General features: G+C 44.8%; 1 protein-coding gene across 2 annotated transcripts in view; it reads right to left on the bottom strand.

Moving 5' to 3' along the window:
* Gria1 (glutamate ionotropic receptor AMPA type subunit 1) overlaps nucleotides 1-25,279 on the bottom strand; it is a 318,504-nt gene that overhangs the window by 47,006 nt on the left and 246,219 nt on the right.

Below are 25,279 nucleotides of genomic sequence, written 5' to 3'. Positions count from 1 at the left end.
GCTGTCAAACCCGATTGCACCCTCCGCTTTGTAAGGAAGAAGCGAGGATTCAAACATTAGAGAGATGCCGTGTTTCCTTCCTTGTCATGATAAGGAACTGTGGGGTCTCTGCCCCTTGGGTGATAATGTGTACAGGGAATCTTCACACTTGCTTTACATGGACAGACATATCAAGACATGTCAGCAATGACACAGATGTGTCAGCACTTGTCCACAAGCACCTAAGACATGTGTAAACACCCTTCAAATGCAGTCAGCACCTACATGGAATATTGGTACAAAGATAGCCACGTAAATGCAAACTCTCTCTCTCTCTGTCTCTCTCTCTCTCTCTCTCTCTCTCTCTCTCTCACACACACACACACACACACACACACACACACACACACACACACATGATGGACCTGGAAATAATAAATGGCAGCCATCTCATTTTCTTATTAATGTCTAGGATGGTGCTGTAGAAGGAGAGGGAAGGAAGACAGTATCGAATATAGGCACAGAATTAGAGTAACCGTACTGTAGTCACAGTGGGGGAAAATCACTGCAGGAGATAGGCAGTCCCTCCACTGACCAACACAGAACACAGAAATGGAGTTTAGAAAAGGTTAAGCTGAGTGTGAAGTTATACACTTGTGATTCTAGCATTCTGCAAGTAGAGGAGAAGAGGTAGAGAAGTAGGAGGATCAGAGGTTCACTTTTATCTTGGGCACACAGAGTTCGAAGCCAGTCTGGGCTATGGGAGATCCCTTTTCAACATCCAAACAAACACCACACACACACACACACACACACACACACACACACACACACCACAAAGGAAAGAAAGGGGCTAATACATGAGATGAAGTTTCCCTGTATATTCCTGTGGCCTCTTTCATGTACCACAAATAACGAAGAGAACTAGAATGAGAGCCACAGGGGCCTCTCTCATTCTCTGGCGCTCCCCAGTGACTCCACAGGGTGGTGTGGATTCTCCTCAGGGTGACTTTGGAACCTTCCAGGCAGGAATAAGGACACTTGAATCAGTGTCAATCAGACAATTGAATCTCATGCTGGGAAAAGGAAAGACTGGGACCCTAGTGCCAGCCAGAGGAGGAGGAGCTTGTGTCCCAGGAAGATTCCCCCACTGTTCTAACAATGCGAAATAGACTGGAGCTGAGGCTCCGATGGATGGGGGCCACATTTTGACCAGGTGTGCTTAACTTAAAACTAAATACCACGTACACACTGTAGAGGGATATTAGGGAAATTATCACAGCTCTTTGTTCCTATTCCCCAAGTGACCACATCGGATTCACCTCCTCTGTTTGCTTTTCACGTTTTGTTTGTGTGTTTAATGGCCATGTGGAGGATGAATGGTGGAGCCTGGCTTGCTAAGGCTGCCAGAGCCCAGATCTGACTCTAGTCACTGCATATGATTCTTAGGGAGTGTGATGGTTCACACTGACCATCAACTTGACGGGATCTACGGAGATAGGCATCTGGGAGTGTCTGTGAGGGAATTTCTAGACTGGGTTAAGTAGGAAGACCCATGCTGAATGTGGGCAGGGTCTTAGGCTTAATGAATTGGGAAAGGTGAGCTGAACCCTGGATGTGATATGAGCAGCTGTCTCACATTCCCACCCCGCGATCTCTGTATTTTTCCCTCCATGATGAACTGTACCTTCTGTGTGAGCACAAGCAAACCTTCCTCCCTTAAGCTTCCTTGGCGGCAATAGGAAGAGTAAGTAACAGAGGGGTGACTTTGCCCAGCCCGGAGAGTGGCAAGGATGTAGCAAATCTGGAGGGCATTCTTCAGAAGCAAAGAGGCAAGCAGAAGCACAGTGGATAGTCTAATGCAGCACACAGTGGCATTTTCCAGGGTATGTGGACAGTATGGGGAGCATTGCCTGGCTAGGGTCAGGGGTGTGGAACCTATTTGAGGGCCCTTCCAAAAAGTCCATTCTGAGGCTGAGTAGGGAGTGGAACGTTATCATCAGCCATTGTCTTTCAAGCCAGGAGCTTTAACTCCAAATCATCTCTGACAGAGACGTGGGTCTAGACTGTTCCTTCCTTTAAAAGCATGTCTGTCATCCCTGTGAGACAGGGGACAGAAGGGACACTTTCCTGGTCCCTTCAATCAGCCAGCCGTACAAGGTCATGGGCATGACTATTTCCCTTTTGTCTTTACTTTTGAACAGCTATTGTTAAAAGGGTCTGGGGAAGAGAGCTATGAGGTCCTGACTTCAAGAGTTTGACTCCGAACCATGGGGAAACAATGTCCATCTTGCCTCGTTGCTGACTTGAGCTCTCTACAAAGAGATGCCCAGAGCCGGATGATGGGCTCTGGCCAAACTTGCAGGTTCTGCTGATGAAACAGCTGCATCTAAGATGTGAGTCTCCATGGGATCATCACGGCACTTTGCCAAGTGCATGCTAGGCCTCTGGCAGAGCTGTAGTGAGTAATTGTCCCAGCTGCTGGTCACCGACATAGCTCTCCAGTTGGGAGTAGCCCAGAGGTAGGAGCTGGGGCTTAGTTAATGGCTCCAAGGACAGCCCAAGGCTCTGCAGGCTGGTGTGTGGATCTATCACCTGCAGAGCTTTCATTCACAGAAGAAAGCCACTTCCCGTTAGAGTAAGATCATACAGGTTTGGCATAACCACAGTTTGTAAAGTAATGGGCGAATGTTAATAGTCCCGCTCACTCACTCATTTATCGTATGGTGCAGTCTTTGAATTAGCTTGCTTTTCTGTTGCGATAAACACCATGACTCAAAGCAACTTGGGGAGGAAGTGCGTGCCACCATACCCAGCTTCTTATATGAGTTCTGGAGGTCAGATTTAGGCCATTATGCTTGTTCGGTAAGCCCTTTACCAACTGAGCTACTTCTCTCGCCATATATAGATCCTAGCTCCATATAGATCTTTTGAAACCAAAACCAGGCTCATGATCTTCCCTGACCCTATTTAAAACCAGTCATGGTTAGAAAATAAAATCTAAATATTTTTACCAGGGCTTGTGAGATGCTTCCTGAATGACCCAATTCTAATAGCTTCTAGGGGGCACTCCCCAATTACATTTGTAGTTTTGAGAGAAAAAAAAACTTCCTACTGTGGTGGTTTGAATGAGAAGGGGCCTCATAGGCTCACGTATTTAATCCTGGTCACCAGTTAAGTAAGAAGGATTTGGGAATATTTAGGAGGCATCTTCTTGGTGGAGTGGGTGTGTCACTGGTAGTGAGCTGTGAGATTTCAAAAGCCTTTATCATCTCCATGCAGTGTGAGTGTGTGTGTGAGTGTGTGTGAGTGTGTGTATGTGAGTATGTGTGTGTGAGTGTGTCAGTGTGTGTGTGTGAGAGTGTGAGTGTGTATGTGTGTGTGAGTGTGTCAGTGTGTGTGAGTGTGTGAGTGTGTGTGAGAGTGTGTGTGAATGTGTGTGTGTGTGAGTGAGTGTGAGAGTGTGTGTGAGTGTGTGTGTATGTGAGTGTGAGTGTGTGTGTGTATGTGTATGTGTGTGTACAAGCTCTCAGCTACTGCTCCAAAACCATGCTTTGCTACCTGCTCCCCACCATGATGGCCATGGATTCTAACCGTCTGGAACCCTGACCCCCAAATTAAATGCTTTCTTTTATAAGTTGCCTTGTACATGATGTCTATTCACAGCAACAGGACTAAGAAACCCACATCAGGACATTTGCACTCGGCCCTAGACCAGGGACTTACTTCCTTGAATTTGCCCTAAACCTGCTTCTGTAAACCCTTCCCTTGGGGTTTCTACTCAAATGTCACCCACTTTCACACATGCCCCCTGAAGTAGTGTTTTGGCCTCCTGCTTCTCTCACCTTGCTTTTTGCTGTCGTGCTTATTAAAGTTGAAGTGACATTTCTATAGTCACATAGGTTTGCCAACTCTGTGACCATCTATCTCCCCATAGTGGTAGGTACAGGTCTTATCCATGTCACTTCTTGCTCTTTTCTCAGCATCCAGGTATGTAATGGATACACACGTTTTCTCAGGACTGTACAACACAGCATGATGGAGAATATCTAAGAGGTTTTCCTTCAAGGGACTTGACTAATAGAAGAGTCAGGACACCTATGCACAAAAGCCCCTTTGGTAGCTATGCTTGAGTAGAGCCTACAAGGGTCATTCATCATGTGCTAAAAAGACATGGCCTACTAGGACAAATCTTGAAAGGCATCCTGGCAGAGGTGTCACCTGACTGGGCCATGGAGGCAGGCAGGCTGTCTTAGTTCGGTTCCCATTGCTGTAATAAAACATCATAACCAAAAGCAATGCAGGGAGGAGAGGGTTTATTTTATTTTACCCTTCCTGATCACAGTCCAGCATCCAGAAAAGTTGGGCAGGAGCTGGAGACAGGAGTTGATACAGAGACCATGGAGGAGAAATGTTGGTTACTGGCTTGATCTTCATGGCTTGCTTTGCCTGCCTTCTTAAGGAAATCGGAACCACCAGCTCAGAGGTGGCCCCACCCACAGTGAGCTGGACCTTCCCACATCAATCAGCAAATCAAGAGAATGCATTGCAGACTTGCCTACAGGCCATTCTGGTGGGGACATTTTCTCAACTGAGATTCCTGCTTCCAAAATGATTCTAGCTTGTGTGGAGTTGACATTTAAAACTAGCCAGCACACTGGCTGTGAGCATTCTGCATTGGAGAGGCATTTCCTGAAGTGTGAACTACCAGTGAAGTTAGGAAAGAAAATGTGAACACATGGCTATTGCAGTCCCCACAAACCACAGTAAGCTCCCAGCACCACGTTCTACGTGGGGGGAGGGGGGGCATCTGAGCTGCACAGAGCGTTTGCTGCCATTTCTTCAATCTCTATTCTCTGGGCAGACCAGGTGTGAGCATGGCAGTGGCTTTATCAGGAACCTGAGGTTGAGAAAGACAGAGTACTTGACGTTACAAAGCCAGTGATTGAGCTCGCGGGGACCCAAGATCTGACATCAAGGCGTGACTCCACCTGTGTTGAAGTTGGACTCTGCCGAGCTCTTCCCGCCCCCCGCCCCGCCCCCACCATCTTCTCAAGGCTAACTGCAGGCCCTGACTCTCCCTCACCCCGCAGTTCCTAGAAGAGAATATTTGGCGTCACACTGCTGTTAAAACGAGGCTTCTTCCATATATAATTTGGGCTTTACATACATAGAAGGATTTCTTTTATAGCTGCCACTGGGCAGCCCATAGCAAGAAAGCATATGGTTTTCCTGCATGTTGAGTGGCCCGCCCCAAGCTCCTGATCCTGCGGATTCACCCGCTGATTATCAGCGTCCAGGTGAACTCTGAGGGCCTGGGACCTTTCCTCAGTTCTCGTTTCTCATCGATGGCCCAAATGCCTGGCATTTGAAGTCTTTAAGGTTGCGGACGTATTTAAATATAGTGTGCTGTGGACTTTTTAAAAATAGCCCCTAACTCATGAGCAAACAGGAGGCAAATGAACAAGGCACACTTCTGCTTTAATTAACATGTGGTTATCTTCAGCACAGGACGCGTATTAGCAGTAGCTATTTCACTTCAAATAATCGATTGAAAACATCCCATTTGTCAGGTACCATTTTACCACAGCCGGTTCCCTGCACACTCAGCCCCTCCCTCTCACTTCTCCCCTGCTGAGCCAGCAGAACAACCACCCTGGCAGGGCCAGTGTTCCTTTCTAAGCTCACCGGGAGCCCTATTCATGCCTTCAAAGGGACGCTCAGCCTGTCTGAGCATCTAAAATGGCTAAGTGGGAGCTTGGAAGCTGTGTGGACCACCTGCTGTCCTGCCCCTTAGGAAATTCCGAGCAAAGTCATTTTATATTTCTGAAGCCTGTTTTAACTTTCAGCAAGATGGGGGTCATAGTGGGAGCCCCTAATGGGGTTTGTAAGGCTGAACTGCAGACTCAAGGCATACCTGGGCCACAGTAGACACCTGGACACGGTGTCTTGCTAGTATTCAGAGTGAAAGACGGCCTGGAAGCAAGTTCAGCCAAGGATGCTAAGTGAACAGTGACATTTATTGACAAGACATTTATTGATTGATTTTTTTTTTTTGAGACAGGGTCTCAGGTAACCCAGGCTGGCCTCTTACTCACTTTGTAGACCAAACTAGCCTTGAACTCACACCCTTTTGCTGGGGTTCCTCCCATATGCTGTGCTCTCCAGTGTGCACCACCACAGCATACAAAGCTGATGATAAAGAAGAAAATAGACTATAGTCTCATTTAAAAGACCAACTTTTCAAGGAATTGTGGTCAGTGCCTACAGTTCCAATTACTTGGGAGGCTGGGGCAGGAGCCTCTCCCTTGTTGCAGCCCACAAGTTCTAGGCTGTAGTGTTCTGTGATCCATGTCTGCATTCAGCTTGACAGCAACACCATGGCCTCCTGGAAGGGGGGTACCACTAGGTTACCTAATGAGGGGGGAATCTAGCTCAGGTCTGAAATTGAGTAGGCCAAAACTGACCAGCAGTGGGACTGAGCCCACAAATAGTCAGTGAATTCCAGCCTGGGCAACACAGTGGTATTCATTTTTTAAAAAATTACAATGAAAGTCTAAGTTAGATACTGTTTGGAGAGTTACACCAAGGTTAAGAGCTTCATTTAAAAATGACTAATTTTTCAAAATATCATCAGTGTCTGTGTCTACGTCATGTGCATGTAGGTGCCTGAAGAGGCCAGGAGAGGAAATCAGACCCCTGGGAGCTGGAGTTTCAAGCTGGTGTGAGTTGCCAGTGTAGATGACGAGAAGTGATCTTAGGTTCTCTGCAAGAGTCACAAGTGCTCTTAACGGCTGAGCCATTTCTCCAGCCCCAGTGGACCTGTGGCAGTTCTGTAAGACCTAGAAAGCCAAGCACAGTGCTCAAAAGTCTGGAGTGTTGCAACAGAAGATCTGAGTTCAAATCCTACCTTCATCCTTTCTAGATATGGGAGCCCAAGAAGCTAACCTCACCTCTTGGATCCTTAGGCCTCCATCTGTTGTATGATCAGGACTTGGGTTAACCACTCATATTGTATTTTTTAACTCACTAATTTGGTGGATGATGGGGAATCTGGAAGAGTGAAGGAAAACTAGTGAAAAAAAAAAGGTTCTCCGAATGGGTAATATGAAGGATGACAGAACATGACAGTGTTAACTGCCAACTCAAACTGGATTCACTTTGGAAAGGTATCTCAGTGAGGGATTGTTTAGATTAGGTTGGGTGCTAGCCATCCAAGGGAAGAATTTCCTTAACTGAGTGAATTGATATGACAAGACCTGCCCACTGTGGGTGGCACCATTGCCTAGGCAGGGGCTTTGTGGACTGTATCAGATGGAGGCAGTGAGGTAAGCAGCAGCATGCATCCCATCCATTGCCCTCTGCTTCTTGACAGTGGATGCAATAGAACCAGGGATCTCAAGCACCTGGTACTGCGGCTTCTCTGCACTGTAACTTGTGACTGTGTGCTGGACTAAACCCTTCCTTCCTCAAGAGGCTTTGTCAGGATTATTTTAATCTCAGCAACTGGAAAAAAAAATAAAGGCAGAGCGGAAGGTTGGAGAAAAGTCTTAAAGTGTGAATAGTTTGGGAGCATCTATTTTAGACAGTGAACACAGCCTGGAGGAACGCAGGTTCTGAGGCAGGAAAAGGTTTCATATGATTGAAATGATGGGCACCACAGGACATGTTTGGAGATCGAACAGTGGGTTCTAGACTGAGCAGAGCCCTGAGCTCAGGTGTAGACCCCTCTGAGAGGCCCCTTCTCTTAAAGACTGCCTGCCTGGAGCCTCCATGCACACTTCTCGTTTCTTGGATACTCTTGCATGGGTCATGAGTTCCTTCCTGCTCCTCACAGCTTCACTTGTGACCACACCCAACGACAAAGCCGTTAGCAGAGTTCCTATTCCTTCATCAACTTTTACAACCCAATACAGTCCCAATATCTGTTGAAGGAACAGGAAACCTCACGTACAGTTTGTCCCGCTTTCCTGAGCTATCTATAGAAGAAGAGAAGTAAGTGCTTGGTTGATGACTCAGTAGGCTCGTCGCAAAGCTTTAGAAGACAATTTTGGAAGAAGTGATAATTCAGATGCATCTACAATCCTCCCATGGTTATAAAATCCTGTTCCTTCAGATATCTTTGCAAAGTGATTGTCAGGGAACACGTTACGTATGGCACAAAGTTAAGATAATAAAGTTTGTGTCTTTAAATGTACTGTAAAAAACTGAAGTTCCCACAAATTCTGACAGTTCCCCACCATTGGCGAATCACTGTCGGAGATCTCTCTGGGTTATCACAGGCACAGAGCATCTGCTTCGATCTTCCCATTTCTTCTTCAAGAGTTCCCACCAAGCACAGCCTCCCTCTTGACAATACCAAGGCTAGAGACTGACTGGACTCTGGTTTTGCCCTAGGCTGTACATTGGGAGGAACAGGCTCCAAAGGACCTTCCTTCTAGTGTTCAGGAGATTGAGGGGGTGTGGTTTTCCTCTAAAATCTCAGGAGATGAGGGTCTTCTTCTACATCTTTCTAAAGAAGGCAGGAAACACTGCTTTCATCAGGCCCCGGTTCTTGGCATCCTTCTCTACCATTCAGCCCCCTTTCTGTGCTTCCTGCATCCAAGAGCATGAGTTAGTTCCTTTCCACGTGCATGGGAGATGAGCCAGGCGGCATTGTAAGCTGACCTCTGTCTTGAGCTTACTCAAGCCTGTGCTCAGTTACGTAGGGGAGCTTACCTATGGTGAAGTTTAAGCTGACGGTCTTACCTAGTGGGCCTGCTCCAAGCATGGAACTCATGGAAAGAATCTTCTTTAGTAGGAGACAGAAGTTGGAGAGACTGAAAGTGTGTATGTGAGGGCTGAGGTCAGGGATTGTATCATCAAGATGAGAGGGACTCAGTACCCGGCACCCTCACCCAGTGAGATCCTCAAAAGCTGAGTGGTTCCCACTCATAGTCAGCAAGACAAGGGCTCCTGTAGTTACTAGGGAGTAAATTCTGATGGCAAAGGGAATGTGTGGAAGAAGGTCCTGAGCTCTGGGCAAGAGCTCAGTGGTTGACAACTCCATTGCAACTGTATGAATCCCCAGCTGAAAACCAAGTCAGAACATGCTGGCTCTGACTCCAGAATTGGGGCATAATATGTTAATATGTTGAGTGGGGCTGGTTATTTTACAAAATATTATAAAATGAATGTAGGCTGGCTATAAACCATTACAACCTTTCCTTCAATATCTCTCATGTCTTCCATTTGGGGATGTCTGCAAGAAGTCAGTTTATCCCCCTTCTCTTTCTCTCTTCTCTCCCTCTCTCTGTCTTTTCTTCTCTTCTCCCACCCTCCTTTCTTTTCTATAGTGTTATATGTGGAGTCCAGAGCCTTGCACATGAGAGGCAGATGACTCACCATTAAGCCATTCCCCCAACTTCAACTTTGTGTTTTCTGGAAAGCATGATAATTAAGGTAGTAAGGAAAAAGGTACCCTTACCAGTCTGCTTAGGCTCAAAGTTAAGCTACAAAGATGAGGCCATGACTTTGGAAAAGTTACCTAATCTTACCAAGTGGGATGTCAGGGGCAGAACAATTTGCCCTCAAAGTCACCCAAATCCTAACTCCTAAGACCTATGGATATATTGCATTAAATAACAAAAGGGAACTTTTGGAGAATTAAAGTTAGGGATTTTAAAATGAGGAGTGGCCACAAGGTCATCAGCTTGGCCTCTGAAAGTGGAAGAGGAAGTTAGAAGGGTTGGCTGATGAGGTGAGACAGAAGGACAGGGATGTTCTGCAGCAAATCACAGGGTGGGGTGAGACCCTGCATGGCCATCAGAGGGAGAAGAGAGGTTCAGGGCTGAGGATGTTGTCTAGAAGTCAGAAATAGCCCCTAGTGGACAGCCACCAAGAGAAACAAGGTTGTTCTTAAAACCAGACATTTTGCTAAAAATCCAAATGTTCAAGGAAACAGGTCCTTCCCCAGAAGTCCCCGGGTAACAGCATCTTAACCCTTTGATCCAGTATTGAATATTCAACCTAAGAACTACAAGCTAATATATTTAAGTTGCTCCAAGATGCTCAGTCCTGTCATAGAAATAATAGAAAAACAATCACAGGGGTGGGGAAAACAAACCCCTGTCAATCGGCAGAAACTGCTCTGGGGTGGGGCCAAACCTTGCCTCCCTTCTTACTACCCCAGACACGCCCACGTTCCTCCTCCTCCATCTGTTATCAGCTGACACTCTCAACCTCCCATCTTGTTTCTTGATAGATGTTCTCAAGAGATTTTCCCAGTTTATTTGGTTTTATATGGAGGTCCTTGATCCACTTGGACTTGAGCTTTGGACCTCCACATAAAACCAGATACACTGAAACTAAGAGAAGAGAAAGGAGGGAAGAGCCTCAAATACTTAGGCACCGGGGAAAATATCCTGAACAAAACACCAGTGACTTAAGCTCTAAGATCAAGAATCGACAAATGGGACCTCATAAAATTGCAAAGCTTATAAGGCAAAGGACACTGTCAATAGAACAAAATGGCAACCAACAGATTGGAAAAAGATCTTTACCAATCCTATATCCGATAGAGGGCTAATATCCAATATATACAAAGAACTCAAGAAGTTAGACTCCAGAGAACCAAATAACCCTATTAAAAATGGGGTACGGAGCTGAACAAAGAATTCTCAACTAAGGAATCTCAAATGCCCGAGAAGCGCCTAAAGAAATGTTCAACATCCATAGTCATCAGGGAAATGCAAATCAAATCAAAACAACCCTGAGATTCCACCTCACACCCGTCAGAATGGCTCAGATAAAATATTCAGGTGACAGCAGATGCTGGCAAGGATGTGGAGAAAGAGGAACACTCCTCTATTGATGGGGGCATTGCAAGTTGGTACAACCACTCTGGAAATCAGTCTGGAGGTTCCTCAGAAAATTGGACAAAGTACTACCTGAGGACTCAGCTATACCACTCTTGGGCATATACCCAAAAGATGATCCAACATATAATAAGGACACATGCTCCACTATGTTCATAGCAGCCTTATTTATAATAGCCAGAAGCTGGAAAGAACCTGGATGCCCTTCAACAGAGGAATGGATACAGAAAATGTGGTACATCTACACAATGGAGTACTACTCAGCTATCAAAAACAATGACTTCATGAAATTCTTAGGCAAATGGATGGAACTAGAAAATACCATCCTGAGTGAGGTAACCCAGTCACACGCATGGTATACATTCATCAAGAAGTGGATATTGGCTCAAAAGCTTGGAATACCCAAGATACAATTACAGACATATGAAGCTCAAGAAGAAGAAAGACCAAAATGTGAATGCTTCAATCATTCTTAGAAGGGGGAACAAAATACTCACAGGAGGTAGAGGGTGGGAGGGACTTGGGAGGAAGAGAGGAAGGGTAGGGGGAAAAGGGAGGCAGGATCAGGTATGGGAGGAGACAGGATGATGTCATATAGAGGTGTATGATGAACAGAGGTGTATAGCAATGGGGGATGGGGAACTGGGGATAGCAGCTAGCAAGTCCCAGATGCCAGGAAAACAAGAGGCTCCCAGGACCCAACGGGGATAAGATTAGCTGAAATGCCCAACAAAGTGGAGGGAGAACCTGTAGAGACCATATCCAGAGGTTAGGCAAGGCCCCCAGTTGGTGGATGAGCACCCCACTCATCTCCAAATTTTTAACCCAGAATGACTCCAGTCTAGAGGAAATACAGGGACAAAGTGTGGAGCAGAGACTGAAGGAAAGGTCCTCCAGAGACTGCACCACCTGGGGATCCATCCCACATGCAGAGACAAAACCCAGATAATATTGTGGATGCCAAGAAGTGAATGCTGCCGGGAGCCTGACATAGCTGTCTCCTGAGAGGCTCTGCTAGAGCCTGACAAATACAGAGGCAGATGCTCACAGCCAACCATTGAACTGAGCACGGGGATCCTAATGGAGGAGTTAGAGAAAAGACTGAAGGGGCTGAAGGGGTTTGTAAACCCATAGGAAGAACAACAATATCAACCAACCAGACCCTCCAGAGTTCCCAGGGACTAAACCACCGAACAAATATACATGGAGGGACCCATGGTCCAGCTGCATATGTAGCAGAGGATGGCATTGCCTGGTATCAAGGAGGCCCTTGGACCTGTGAAGGCTCCATTCCCCAGTACACCTGTCCTCAATGAAGATGTTGACTTGGCTACAGGGTTGCGATTTCTCACTACATATTTGTCCACGTCACCAAAATTACAAATGTAAAGTTGGCCCCGTCTTTTCTAGTTGTCCATTCACCTCTCCTGTGCAGGTCAGATCCTTATAACTCAATGCTTTCTCTCAAATTTTATCACTTGCTGTCATTGTCACTGTCTGTGATTCACTGAATAAATTTCTTCTATTGGTATAAACAAAAACAAACAAACAAAAACCCCAAGACCAACCAAACAAGCAACAGCAACAACAAAAAAATCGGATTTCTCCAGCTTCAAATTCTGCCTCAGAAGGTGTCTCCTCCAAGAAGCTCCTCCCAGTTTCTCCACCAGGACGATCTCTACAAATGCCAATGCTTTACCAGTGCTTTTGGTAGATGTTATATTTACTTAAGCTCCAGGCTGTGGGGGAGAGATTTTTCTCTTTTATCACAGTCTAAATGCTGTGATATGTTAAGGTATAATAAAAGACAGACACAAATCCTGAAATCTTGGCTTAAAATCAGTAAAGTTCTGAAAAATATTAATATTTTTTAGAACTGAGGACTGAACCCAGGGCCTTGTGCTTGCTAGGCAAGTGCTCTACCACTGAGCTAAATCCCTTATCCCGAAAAATATTCATTTTTAAGATATAATTACTTCATGTCAGTCTTCTGTTTTTTCTTCCAACCCTTCCTATAATCCCATCCTCTGCTCTCTCTTAAATTTATAGCTGGTATTTCTTTAATGGTTTTAAGGGTTTTTAAAGATTTGTCTTGTTTTTATTTCATGTTTATGTGTGCATGGTGTACTGGGGAATGGAGCCTTATGTGCAACTGAGTGTAGGGCCCAGAGAGGCCAGCAGAGGCTTTAGACTCCCTGGAACTCAGGTTACAGTCAGTTTTGAGCCACTCCATATGAATGCTGGGAGCCAAACTTTGGTCCTCTGCAAAAGCAGTATGTGCTCTTAATGGTTATGCCTTCTCCCCTGCCTCTTCTTTATTAAAATTTATTTTTGTCAGACTATTTCACATGAGATTTACTGGTGGAACGTGATTTTAAATGAATTTAAATTTTTATATCGACATTGCCTATTTATATGAGGTTGTACAAAAGAGATCATAGCTTATCCATCTGGTTTGAGTTGAACTCGACACCCAAGGATTACACCTGGGATGGAGAGATGGCTCAGCAGTGAAGAACACTTACTGTTTTTCCAGAGGACAGGGCATTAGTTCCCAGCAGCCACATGATATGTGACAGTTTATAACCCTTAGTAGGTATGCATGTTGGGCACAGACATTCACACAGGCAAAACACTCATACACAGAAAATATAAGGAGTAAATGTAGAACAGAACATAGCTACCCATTTCCCCTTCACCCCATGTAAATGCCCATAATGATTAATTATCAATTTGATTAGCTCTAGAGTCGCTTGGAAGATAAGCTGGGTATATGGGATGCCCTTAGGAAATTATCTGATTAGTTTAATTTAGGCGGGAAGTGCCTACCATGAGCAGCACCCTTCCCTGTGCCACAATCCTGGACGTTATCGAAAGGAGAAGCTGAATTAAGCATTAGCATTCAATGCTTTCTGCCTTCTGACTGTGGATGCAGTGGGACCAGCTGCCTCCGTGACTTCCCCATCATGATTGGCTTGAACCTCAATGAGCCCAAATCGACCATTTCTCCTGTGAATTCTGCCAAGGTATTTTATCATAGCAAAGGGAAAACCAGCCGAGACACTGACATTCATTCCTCGAGTTTGTGAATTTGTCTTTTCCAATGATATTATTTGATATTTGTGCTTTGCCTGGCTTATTTGATTTGGCAATGTCCCCTGGGATTCACCCTTGATGCCACACAGATTTTTTTGAAGGCTAAGGGCGCTCCTGTGAGTGTGCAGACCACATGTACCTATCCACTCGTTGATCAGTGTATGCTTTGGCTATTTCCACTTCTTAGCATCACAGCTGATGTTCCGGTGCACCCAGGGGGTCTGGCATTTCTCCAGGTCCTCACCGTACTCCGGGGTAAATACCCAGCACTGGGTTGCTGCCTTGCATGGCAGCTCACTTTCTAGTTTGTGACGACTCTTTATACTGGTCTCCACGGTCTCCGTGTCACTGTTCATTCTCACCAAGTCCACAAGAGTTCCATGCTTTTCACCATCTGCACAGAACATGTCTTTTGGTACATTTCCTACTCTTGTCAAGTGTCTATGATGGGTGGATGCGTCGGGGAACTTGGAGAAGCCCATATCTGAAACATTCCCTGCCTCCCAGCTGCTCTTCTGTCTTTCTGATCTTCCTCTATTGCACGCTGCTGCCTGCCTGACCCTGCTGACAGCATAGCGTGCAGCAAGCTCTGCTCTGTCCCACATTGGTGCTTCCAGTCTGTGCTATGCCTAGGTCTGCTCCCAACCCTCCATTCTACCTCCTCTCCCCATCTGTGACTATCCTCTTTGCACTGCACAAGTGGATCCCAAGTAACTAGAAAAAGAATGAATTCTTTGAAGTTTGACTCCTCTGAAGTTCCTAAGGTTAGGCACTCAGCAAATATTTTTGGGTTTGAATACAAAACTGAAAACTGCAGGTGCCAAACTCTCTCTGCTTATATTTCCACATGCATCCCCAAATGGCAGTGTCATTAGGAATTGGCATGTTTTGCTAGTTTATTAAGGCAGCATTAGCTCATTATCAGCATATTTACATTTATATAAATGAAAATAGCTTATGTGTGTGTGTGTGTGTGCATGTTGTAGCTGTAAAAACAAAAACCGGTTCCTGTGCATACCCTGTGGTGGGTTTCTGCTAGTTCTGGCTCCAGCAGGCCATTGGAACTAGTGCTAATTTATCTCAGCGTCTCCACACTGCCCCCAGTACTCACTGATCCAGGCAGCAATCTCTCTACCCATCTAGTTCCCATGGCGGGTCACTGCCACACCAGTTTCATGTGGAGACTGCCTATCTCACAGCTCTCTTACTGTGGACTCTGCTCACATTTCTAGCATCCGCCCTCTGGTCCCAGTGGCGGCTATCTTTTCCTAACTCTCTGCCCCTGCTCTGTTTCCATTCCCAACATCCGCCCCCTAATAGTTATGGTATAAACTCCCAACAACCCATTAAAATCAAGACTGGACAAACTGTAACCCAACAATCAGATTTATATGTTAAATTCTCAATCCACAATACATCCACACAATAAACTCACAACCAATTGATAAGGATATAAACCACCCACCTAGATAAGATAAATTTGTCTACAGAAATCCATCCCAGCTACCTTGGCAATTCAAGACCACCCGGATCTGGGTCATCTTTCTCCATCTCCATCTTGATTTTCCTTCCTTCTCTTTCTCTCCTTCCTTACGAAAACTTTGTCCCCACTTTTTTTTTTTACTGTCCAATCATGGCCTTGACCTAACTGGTGCCAGCCCTTACCTGCATATTGACACCAGCCTACAGCATGTGTATACATATTTGTCTATGTGTGTAGAGGCAAGTTGCTCTCCACCTTGGGTGCTGACACAGCATTTTTTTATAACCTGGAGTTGACCAACCTCCCTGGCTGGTCAGGGAGCCCACTGGGATCCCCTTGAACCATTTCCCCAGCTTCCTATCCTATCCTCCTATCCTCACAATTGTCAACTTGATTAGCTCTAGAGTACTGGGAAGGTAAGCTAGGTATATGGGATGTCCTTAGGAGAGTATTGTTGACAATTGTGAGGATTAAAGACATCATCGACAATATGCCTTACAGATCACTTTGAAAACAAGTGAAGTAATTTCATTGACTGCTTTTTTTTTCCTTCTAGAATATCCCCCTTCTCTACATGACTAAACTACAGTTGTAATTAGCAGTCAGGAAAGCATAAGCTATAAAGTTATAGCAGATTTGATAGGAATTGTCTAACGATGTCATGAAACTTCTTCCCTTGAGGATGGCCATGGGTCTCACTGGTTGATTATGGATACGGAAGTAATACCTTTGGGAGGGAAATTATATTTCAAGGTCCTTCCTGGCTTCAGGTTGTGAGCAGGCCACTAGCCATTGGCTGCATGTATAAACTGACCAAGTTGAATCTCCATATAGCCTGCCTGATACCTAATACTTTGGGTCTCATGTACCACTCCAAAGCTGAACTTGGCTGGAGTCTTCAGCCACAGGGGTTCAGGGGTCAATGGCTGGGCAGGTTCGTTGCTGGCGTTGACATTGCTCAACAGTTGGATATCAAGGGCCCTCAACGGTGAGCAATAGCAACCATTTGTTTATCTCTGCTTCCTGACCATAGATGCAAGGCAACTAGATGTTCCAAGTTCCTTCCGTCACAACCATGACGAACTGTACCTTCAAAGAGTGAGCCCAAACAGACCCTCTTCTTTTAATTTACCTTTTTAGGGGGTCAGATAATTTGTCACACAAATGAGAAAAGACTAAGGCACCAGAGGATAATCAGCTGCCAGACTCCTTCACTGTAATGGCAGCCTCCTTGTGCTTCCCAACTCCGTCTCAACTCTTGGGGAGCTGCTTCTGGCCTGCTCCTGTCCCTCAGGCTTTGTCTAGTACCCCAGCAAGAATGAGAACCCCTCTACACTCTCCCATAGCTTCTTAAGAGTTAACATTTAAATTGGTAAGGAAAGCTTCCTGAGAATTAGAAACGGAGTAGGGCCCAGGAGAGAGAGAAAAGATTGCCTGAGACAGTGGGGGAGGGGCTTGGCATATCAGAGCAGATCCCTGAGGAGCCGCAGTGTGACCCATTGGGAAATCCCCATTTCATTTCAAGTCTGTTTCCCCAGAGAGAGGGCCATACTCATCTACCTCAGGGTTGTTATAGCATACATAAAAAAATAATTTAGTTTCTGAGCCTCAGAATGATTTCTCCCACCCATAAAATAATCAGGACAGTGGTGCTGACCCCTGAGGCAGCTACCAGCCTTTGTGAAACTGAAAAACCAAAACGTTCCTTGCAAAGAGCTGAATGTTCTGATATTGTTCAGTCAGAAGTGGTATCACAAATGATTTTTCTGAACGTGAGCCTTGTAATTAACGCTGGGGCCAGCATTAGACAGATGTTAACTCAGACCGATGCCCCTCTGGTCTCCCAGTCTTGCCCTGGCACAGTGACTAACAAGTAGGTGAGGCCTGACCCTGAGATTTCTCACTTAATTTTGTGGTCTTGCTCTATTTTCTTATCTCCTCATCTTTAAAACTGGAATAGTCATATTGTGAACGCAACGGATTGTTACTGAATTGGCTGAGGTAACGGGCACTAGGGAAGCCACGGTAATGCCTACCATTGTTACCACCTCTTTCTGTGCCACATTCTCCATCCATCTTGTAGAACTCATCTGACCTTCAGAGGTTTCTGGCCCATCCTTGCACACTCCTTAATTTGCTCTCTACATTCTATTGATAATACCAGGATTCCTGGGGGCTCCCAATACTTGCTTTAGTCTATCACACAAGTCCAGGGAGGAATGACCTTCAAAGTCTAGTCAAGAGTCCGTTCCAAACAGACTGTGTATCTTATACAAATTACCAAGAAAGTTTTGAAGTAGAGATGGAGTCTGGTTAGTGTTAGATGGGGAGGTGTACTATGTTTCCCCAGGGGAGTCCTAATTCAGAGGCACGGAAGGCCCAGGAAGCAGGGAGACCTGGGGGAGTGAATAGATCTCATGCCCAGAGACTGCCTTTGTACCCTCTGAAATCACAGGCAGGCTCGCTCAGTCTGTCTCTCAAAGTGAACGCTGGAGAGAAGAATGGCAGTGGCTTTAATGCAGGGAAGGGCCCTGTCTGTGAGTTCTGGGTTTGACAATCTCTGAACACCCCACCAGCAGACATAAGGCTGGAGGCTGAGCTTGGCAGGAACCAGGGGCCACTGTCATGGCGCTCAGTCATACCCTGTCTATAAGCAAACTGCTCTATTGCCTTTTTGACCTTTAAAAAGATATTTTAGTGTGTGTGTGTGTGTGTGTGTGTGTGTGTGTGTGTGTGTAAATGTGTGTATGTGAGTGTGTTAGTGTATGTGTGTAGTATGTGTCTGTCTGTCTGTATGTGTGTGTATGTCTGTGTATCTCTGTGTATGCCTCCGTGTATGTATATGTGAATGTGTGTGTGTGTGTATGAGTGTGTGTGTGAGCATATGTGTGTGTGGTATGTGTCTGTCTGTATATGTAAATGTCTGTATGTATATGTGTGTATGTGTATATATGTCCATGTGTACCTCTGTGTGTGTGTAATATATATATATATATGATTATGTTAGGGGTTCTGGACTGCCTATGGAGGCCAGAAGCATCTTGCCCACCTGGAGATAGAGTTACAAGTGGTAGTGAGCTACTTGGTGTGGATTTTGGGAACTGAATTTGGATCCTCTGCAAGAGCAGTAGGTGTTCTTAACTACTGAGTCATCTTCCCAGCCCCCATTTCTTATTTCTTTGTTCCTTTCTTGCTTTTTTTCCTGAGATGGGATCTTGTATGGTTCAGGCTGGCTTCTATTCAACTAACTATGGAACCCAGGCTGGCCTTGAGCTCCTGATTCTCCTGCCTCTATCTCCCTAATCTTTGGAATTACAACCATGTCCCTCTATGCTTGACTCCTGATCACCCTTTGAAAGTCTGCAATAGACTATTCTTCAGCTGTGAGCTCGAGAGGTTTGGAAACCTCAGAACCACTGGAATTTGGACAATAATCAGTGTATGTGACTGAGATTGCTTTCCCCATGGTTGGGCATTCAGCACATCCAGAGGAACAAACATTGCAATGTTTTTTCCTCACACAGGGAACTGAGATTTAAGTTCATTCAGATAAGACCTGAGACTAGAAGTGGGGATGGGGGAGGGGAGGAGGAACTCTAAAGGCAGGGGACTGGGCAGAGGACATGGAATAATGTCCGTGTCATGAAAGCAGAAGAGGGCACTCTATGGGGCTGGAGGGGACTAGAGGAGGGCAGTGGGAGGTGACCAACACATACTCCATTTCACATAGACATAGATATACATGCTTGAAAATGTAGTGGAAATTTATTTCTTTGTCCAAATACTTGAGGCTTTGGGTTCAACCCTCAGCATAGGAACAAAACAATAAGAGCACTCCCTGGCCAGCCCATAGTTCTACTGTTGCTGAATTGACTGAATTATTCTTTATCTTTTAAAAGTACCCTTTAAAGTACTGTTAAAGTACCTTTCATTTACTTTTTAAAAAAGTATAACTTTTTGTATAGCGTGTTTTGGCCTGGTTTCCAACACCCTTAGACTTTAATAGCACTTTCTTGTCTATTTTATTTTCTTCTGTCCACCATGCCTTCTTTATTTCCCCAGATCATGGCTACTCTTATTCTTACATTTATTGACACAGTGTTAAACTGTTTTCACACTGCGGTTATAAAAATGTATGTGCAGATGTAAACCACAGACAGTATTTATGTAGACACATATCCATTCCTGAACTACTCAATATCTGCCTAGGGAGAACTCCACAACAGGCGCTGGCCCTGGGAATGGAAAACTTCATCCTTTTAGTTTTAGTGTTCCAAAGGCCATAGTCCTTTGACCAGTGATACTGATGTCACTTGAGGTTTGTAACCATTGAACACTCTTGGGCTGAGCAGATGGCTCAGCAGGTAAAGGTACTTGTGCCCAGCCTGAGGACCTGAGTTTGATCCCCGAAACCCCCATGGTGGAAGGAGAGAACTAAACCCCCAAAGTTGTGCTTTGACCCCGCCATTCATACTGTATGGCATGCATGCACACACACTTGCGAGGAAATAAAGAAAAATGCAAAACATAGCACACGCTGGCTTCATCCCAGGCCTACTGATAGAAGTTGTGTCTCTGGAAGATCCTTGAGTATGATAAAGTTTCAGACGTGATAGGTAAGGAAACACTGAGTAAGTATCAGGAGCAGGACAGGCTGTAACACTGGACATTGGGCGTGAATGAATAGACCAGGTTGTTGACTATTTAACTATTTGCTGGCCCCTTTCCCTCATAAAATTAATTAAAAAACTCACTTGTGATCTCAAGAGGATTGCTTCCTGTTCCATCCCCATATTTTGTGTGTGGTGTGTACGGGTGTGTGTGTGTGTGTGTGTGTGTGTGTGTGTGTGTGTGTGTGTGTACAGGTGCGCATGAGTTTGTGTGCATATGTGTAGAGGTCAGAAGTCCTTATCACGTGACTCTCTCAACCACTCTCCACCTTAGTATTTGTGACAGCGTCTTACTGAACCCGAAGCTCACAGATTCAGTAAGATTTGCTGCCATCAAGCTCCAGAGACGCTCCCTTCCTCATCTCCCCAGTGGTGGAGTACACTCCCATGCCTCCATGCCTGACTTTGAATGTGTGTGCTGGGATCCAAATGCAGGTCCTCATGCTTTTGTGGCAGGGCCTTTGCCCACTGAGCCACCTCCCCATTTCCCCAAATGCTATTTCTCTTAAGAGAATCTCCCACTAACTAGCTGGGTCCCAAGACCCTGTCTCCTCTTGTCATGTCTCTGTGCTAACATCGATTGACTGAATTGCTCACAAAGGCTCAAATACATTCATGGGTTTTAGAGGACTGAGCAATGATGGACTTGTTTGATTTTTGACAACATAGCTGTGATTTATCCAGCGTGGGGCTTTGTTTGGATGCCACTGAAAGGGGTTGGGGTATTTATTGTCTTCAAAGCCACATGACTTCATCATGGTTGACATCAACAGAAACAGAAAACTCACAGGGTGAAATGGAACAGAATTTTGCACAGAATGGTTTTTGCTCTAAGGTTCAAGGTTATGGATGAATTTGCTCTTTGTGCCACTTTTATGTCTATTATATGTGAAGAGCTGGGTGATTCTTGGCTCAGTCAACACTCCTAATTTAACTGCCCTTCATATCTGGTACATAGTCAGACCCTTAGGCTCAGTTACTAAAAATGAACTAACAAAAACTCCAACTTTTCAAACTTTCTCCTCTCAGGCTATGCCTCTAGCTTGCCTCCTGCATTAAAGCTAAAAGTCAATGAAGAACATGTGTTCTGAATGCAACATAAATTCCTTTATGTTCCCCACTATCTGTTACCTGCCCTCCTCTGAAATACAACATGAGGATAGAAGGTCAATTTAGATGAAAACCAACTCATCTTCTGCCTTTTCTCCAGAAGTCTCTAGTGGTTGTTTGGGCTTGCTGAGGATGTCTTTTCTATGCACAGGTACCCCAGACGTCATCCATCATGTTCAGTGCTGTGAAACACTACCATGGAAAGGGTGACACAGAATCTCAATTATTGGCTTGCTCTGGACCCCTGATAAATGCTACTGTCATGGCTACTCGGTGAGGTCACAGTGTCTCACAACCGAAGTACTGCTAACATTTCAGATGTTTCTATGTGGAAGGGACAGGGGACAGGAGGAGCAGACACAGGCACTTTCATGTTTTGTGTGATAAATTCCTGGTACTCTGTACTATAACGAGGAGTACACACATGTTATTAGTACCTTTGTGCTCCCACACTGGAATGGTTTATCTGTTCTGAGGGAACCCCCATCCCAGCTCAGATGCCCTTGGGAGGACAAGGTTGACAACAGCAGAAACAGTCTGGGCCCAGACATCAACAGAAGGGAAAGTGTACAGAGAATCATATGAGGGAAACATGGGTACCATGTGTCCCAGCAACATGGCTGACCACATGACCAGAGTGGAAAGAATGAGTTTTGAATGTTTGGCTGATCTCATTCCTGCCCTCTTCTCCATATATTTCTCTCTATATAAGGTGAAATAGAAGGCAGATTTTGAAAATGTTAGCCCACCATTCTCAGATCACCAGCTCTCTGAATACAGTGATTTTAAAGGTTTTATTCTTGTCTCTTCTTGCTGGCATCAGTGAGTGACAGAGAGCTGTTCTAGTATATTCCAGTTACAGGAGGAGTACCTGTACACACCTCCCTTACACAACCATCCTGCCTCTGTTCCAGTACCAGTGGTCGAGACTTGTTCTCAAGCTGTGCTGACTGAGATAGGTGGGGTAGGGTGAAGACATATACAGGTATTAAAGGAACTGAACTGAGGGTATAAGAAAAAGCAGAGAAAAGGATGGCATTGAAGTAGACCACATGAATTCAGTAGGCTATCCATGTGTTAAAAAAAATCTTGTCTCCTTCATTTCTTTTATGGTGTGTGTGTGTGTGTGTGTGTGTGTGTGTGTGTGTGTGTGTGTGTGTGTGTGTGCGCGCGCTCAAGCCTGTGTGTATGTTCTTTTTGGACATGGAGGCCAGAAATCAATATTAGGGCTCATGCCAATCATTCCTTAGATACTGTCTACTCTGTTTTTTGAGACAGTATCTCTCATTGTCCTGGAGCTTAGCACAGGTTAGGCTGGCTGGCTGGTAAGCCCCAGTTATCTTCCTGTTTCTAATCTTCAGAAATGGAATTACTGGTGGATGCTACCATACTGGTGAATGCTAGGTTTTGAACTCATGTCCTAATGTTTGCATGAAAGTACTTCCCTGACTGAGTCACCTCCTCAGCCTGTCCCTTCCTGTTCTTTTTTTTTTTTCATTTGTATATCTAAGACAGAAGAATAACTTCATAGCTTTCAGAAAGTAAAGACTTTTGTGAAGGCTAATCTTGGTGTCAACTTGACCACATATGGAATCACCCAAAACCCAAGGAGCTGGGCATACCTGTGAGGGGTATTCTTGATTGGATGTTCTGAGGTGGGAAGACCTTTCCTAAAATCTGGGCCACATGTTTTAATGTAAACCCATATAAAAGGCCCAGGAGAAGGAAGAATTTGCTTTTGCTGATGTCCTTCTCTCTCACTGGCAACTTAATCTATCCTGCTGTTGAGATATTCCTTCACTGATGTTAGGACCTACTTTTTTGGGATTCCAACATAGACTGAAGACCAACTGAGTCATCCAGCCCTGTGGACTGAAAAGCTACTAGACTCTTGTCCTTTTAGTCAGGAGACAGCCATTGTTGAACTAGTCAGACTACAACCTGTAAGTTACACTAATTATGTATATGTGTATATATTATATATGTCATGTATATATAATGTATATAACATATCATATATAATGTACATTCACTTTATTAGTTATGTTCCTTTATAGCACTATGACTAACACCCTTCTTGGGACAAAATACTAGCCACAGTGGAAAATCTTGCTATACTAGATTATATTTAAACCACTTAAGATAAATCTCTGCAACTGACAGGGGTGAGGAGGTGGGGGGCATCCCTAGGATGAGACAGAGATTGAGGACAAGGGAGGTGCTGAAGAATCAGTGGGGGGTGACCTTAGCTGTGATTCACTGCATGGGGATATGGAACCTGAAGAGGCCACCTCCTGTAGCCAGACAGGAACCTGAGTAGAGTGCTAGAGACACCAACTCACCTACAAACCAAACTTTCAACCCCAAATTTATTCTGTCTCCAAGCAATGCAGGCAAGGGGGAGGGGACAGAGGCTGAGAGGATGGCCAACCAATAACCTGCCTAACTAGTGACCCATCCCATGGGCAAGCACCAATCCCTAACACTATTAATGATACTCTGTTATGCTTGCAAAGAGGAGCATGTTGTTCTCTGAGAGGCTCAACTCAGCATCTGACTCAGATACAGACACCCACAGTCAAAGAATGGATGGAGCTTGAGGACTATTATGAAAGAATAGGAGGAAGGACTGTGGACCCAGAAGGGGATAGGAACTCCACAGGAAGACTTACAGAGTCAACTAACCTGGACCCTTTAGGGATCTTAGGGTATGAACCACCAAACAAAGAATATACATGACTGGAACTAGGCCTCCTCACTCATATGTAGCAGATGTGCAGCTTGACTTTCATGCTGGTCCTGAACAACTAGAAAAGGGGATATCCAAAAAGCTGTTGTACATGGGATATGTTGCACTTGCTGGGCTGCCTTGTCTGGCCTCAGTGGGTGAGGAAGTGCCTAGCCTCAAAGAAACTTGAAGCACCAGAGTGGAAGTTTCCCACCCATTTAGAGGACAAGGGGTGGGAGGATGGGGGAAAGATTGTGGGAGAAGGTAACCAGGAGTGGGGAGTAAGTGGGATGGAAAGTGAATAAGTAAAAAAAAACATTTAAAAATAAGTCATAGAGCAGTGACTCTCAACTATCTGAATGCTTTGACCCTTTAATATAGTTCCTTATGCTGTGGTGATCCCCAGCCATAAAGTTATTGTGTCGCTATTTCATAACTGTAATTTTGCTACTGTTATGAAACATGATGTAAATATCTGGTATGTGGGATATCTGATATGTGACACCAAAAGGGGCCAAGAGCCATGGTCATAGAGGATAAAACGCTGATATAAAATATCACTGAAAAAAGATTAGCACCAAGGAAAGTTGCATAACAATGAGAAAATAGATACCTAGCAAGAAAATGGCTAAGAGACTCTGCTGGTTATTTTTTAACTACAAACGACACAACCTAGAGTCCCCTGGGAAGAGAGTCTTAATGAAGAATTACCTATACCAGTTTGACATGAGCATATCTGTGGAAATTGTATTGTTAATTGGTGTGTGGAGATCCAACCCATTGTGGGTAGCATCATTCCCTAGGTAAGGGTCTTGAACTGTATCTGGCTAAACCTGAATCTAAATCTAGCCAGATATAAGCACAAGTAACCAGGACAGCAGATCTGCTGTGACAAGGTGTTTGGGTTCCTGTCTTGACTTCTCCTAAGTGATGGGCTGTAGGAATTGTATGCTGAAATGAACCCTTTCCTTCCCTAAGTTGCTGTTGGTCATGATGTTCTGTCAAACTGATAAAAGTGAAGCTTTAACAGATACTTACAAAGTTACTTTGTACTAGACACTAGATACCCAACAACTATTGGTTATAGAAGGGGTACTGTCACCAGGGAAATGCAGAGTCAAGCCATAATGTGATATGATAATAAACTTGGATAAAACAAAAAAGGAAAATGTGAAGTAACTGGAACTCACATGCTTTGCTGACAAGAGTCTAAATTTATACAGTCCTTATGAAACAGCTTTGTAGAATCTTCAATAGGAAAATATACATAACTTGACTCAGGAATTCTACTCTTAAGTTATACACCCAACAGAAAGCCACATATGTTCACCAAAATATTTCACAGGGATATTCATAG

Source organism: Rattus norvegicus, chromosome 10 (genome assembly GCF_021556685.1).
Source record: "Rattus norvegicus strain SHRSP/BbbUtx chromosome 10, alternate assembly SHRSP_T2T, whole genome shotgun sequence".
Taxonomy (NCBI): Eukaryota; Metazoa; Chordata; class Mammalia; order Rodentia; family Muridae; genus Rattus; species Rattus norvegicus.
Note: the sequence above shows the minus strand (reverse complement) of the source record. Positions and strands in the feature narration are given on the sequence as shown.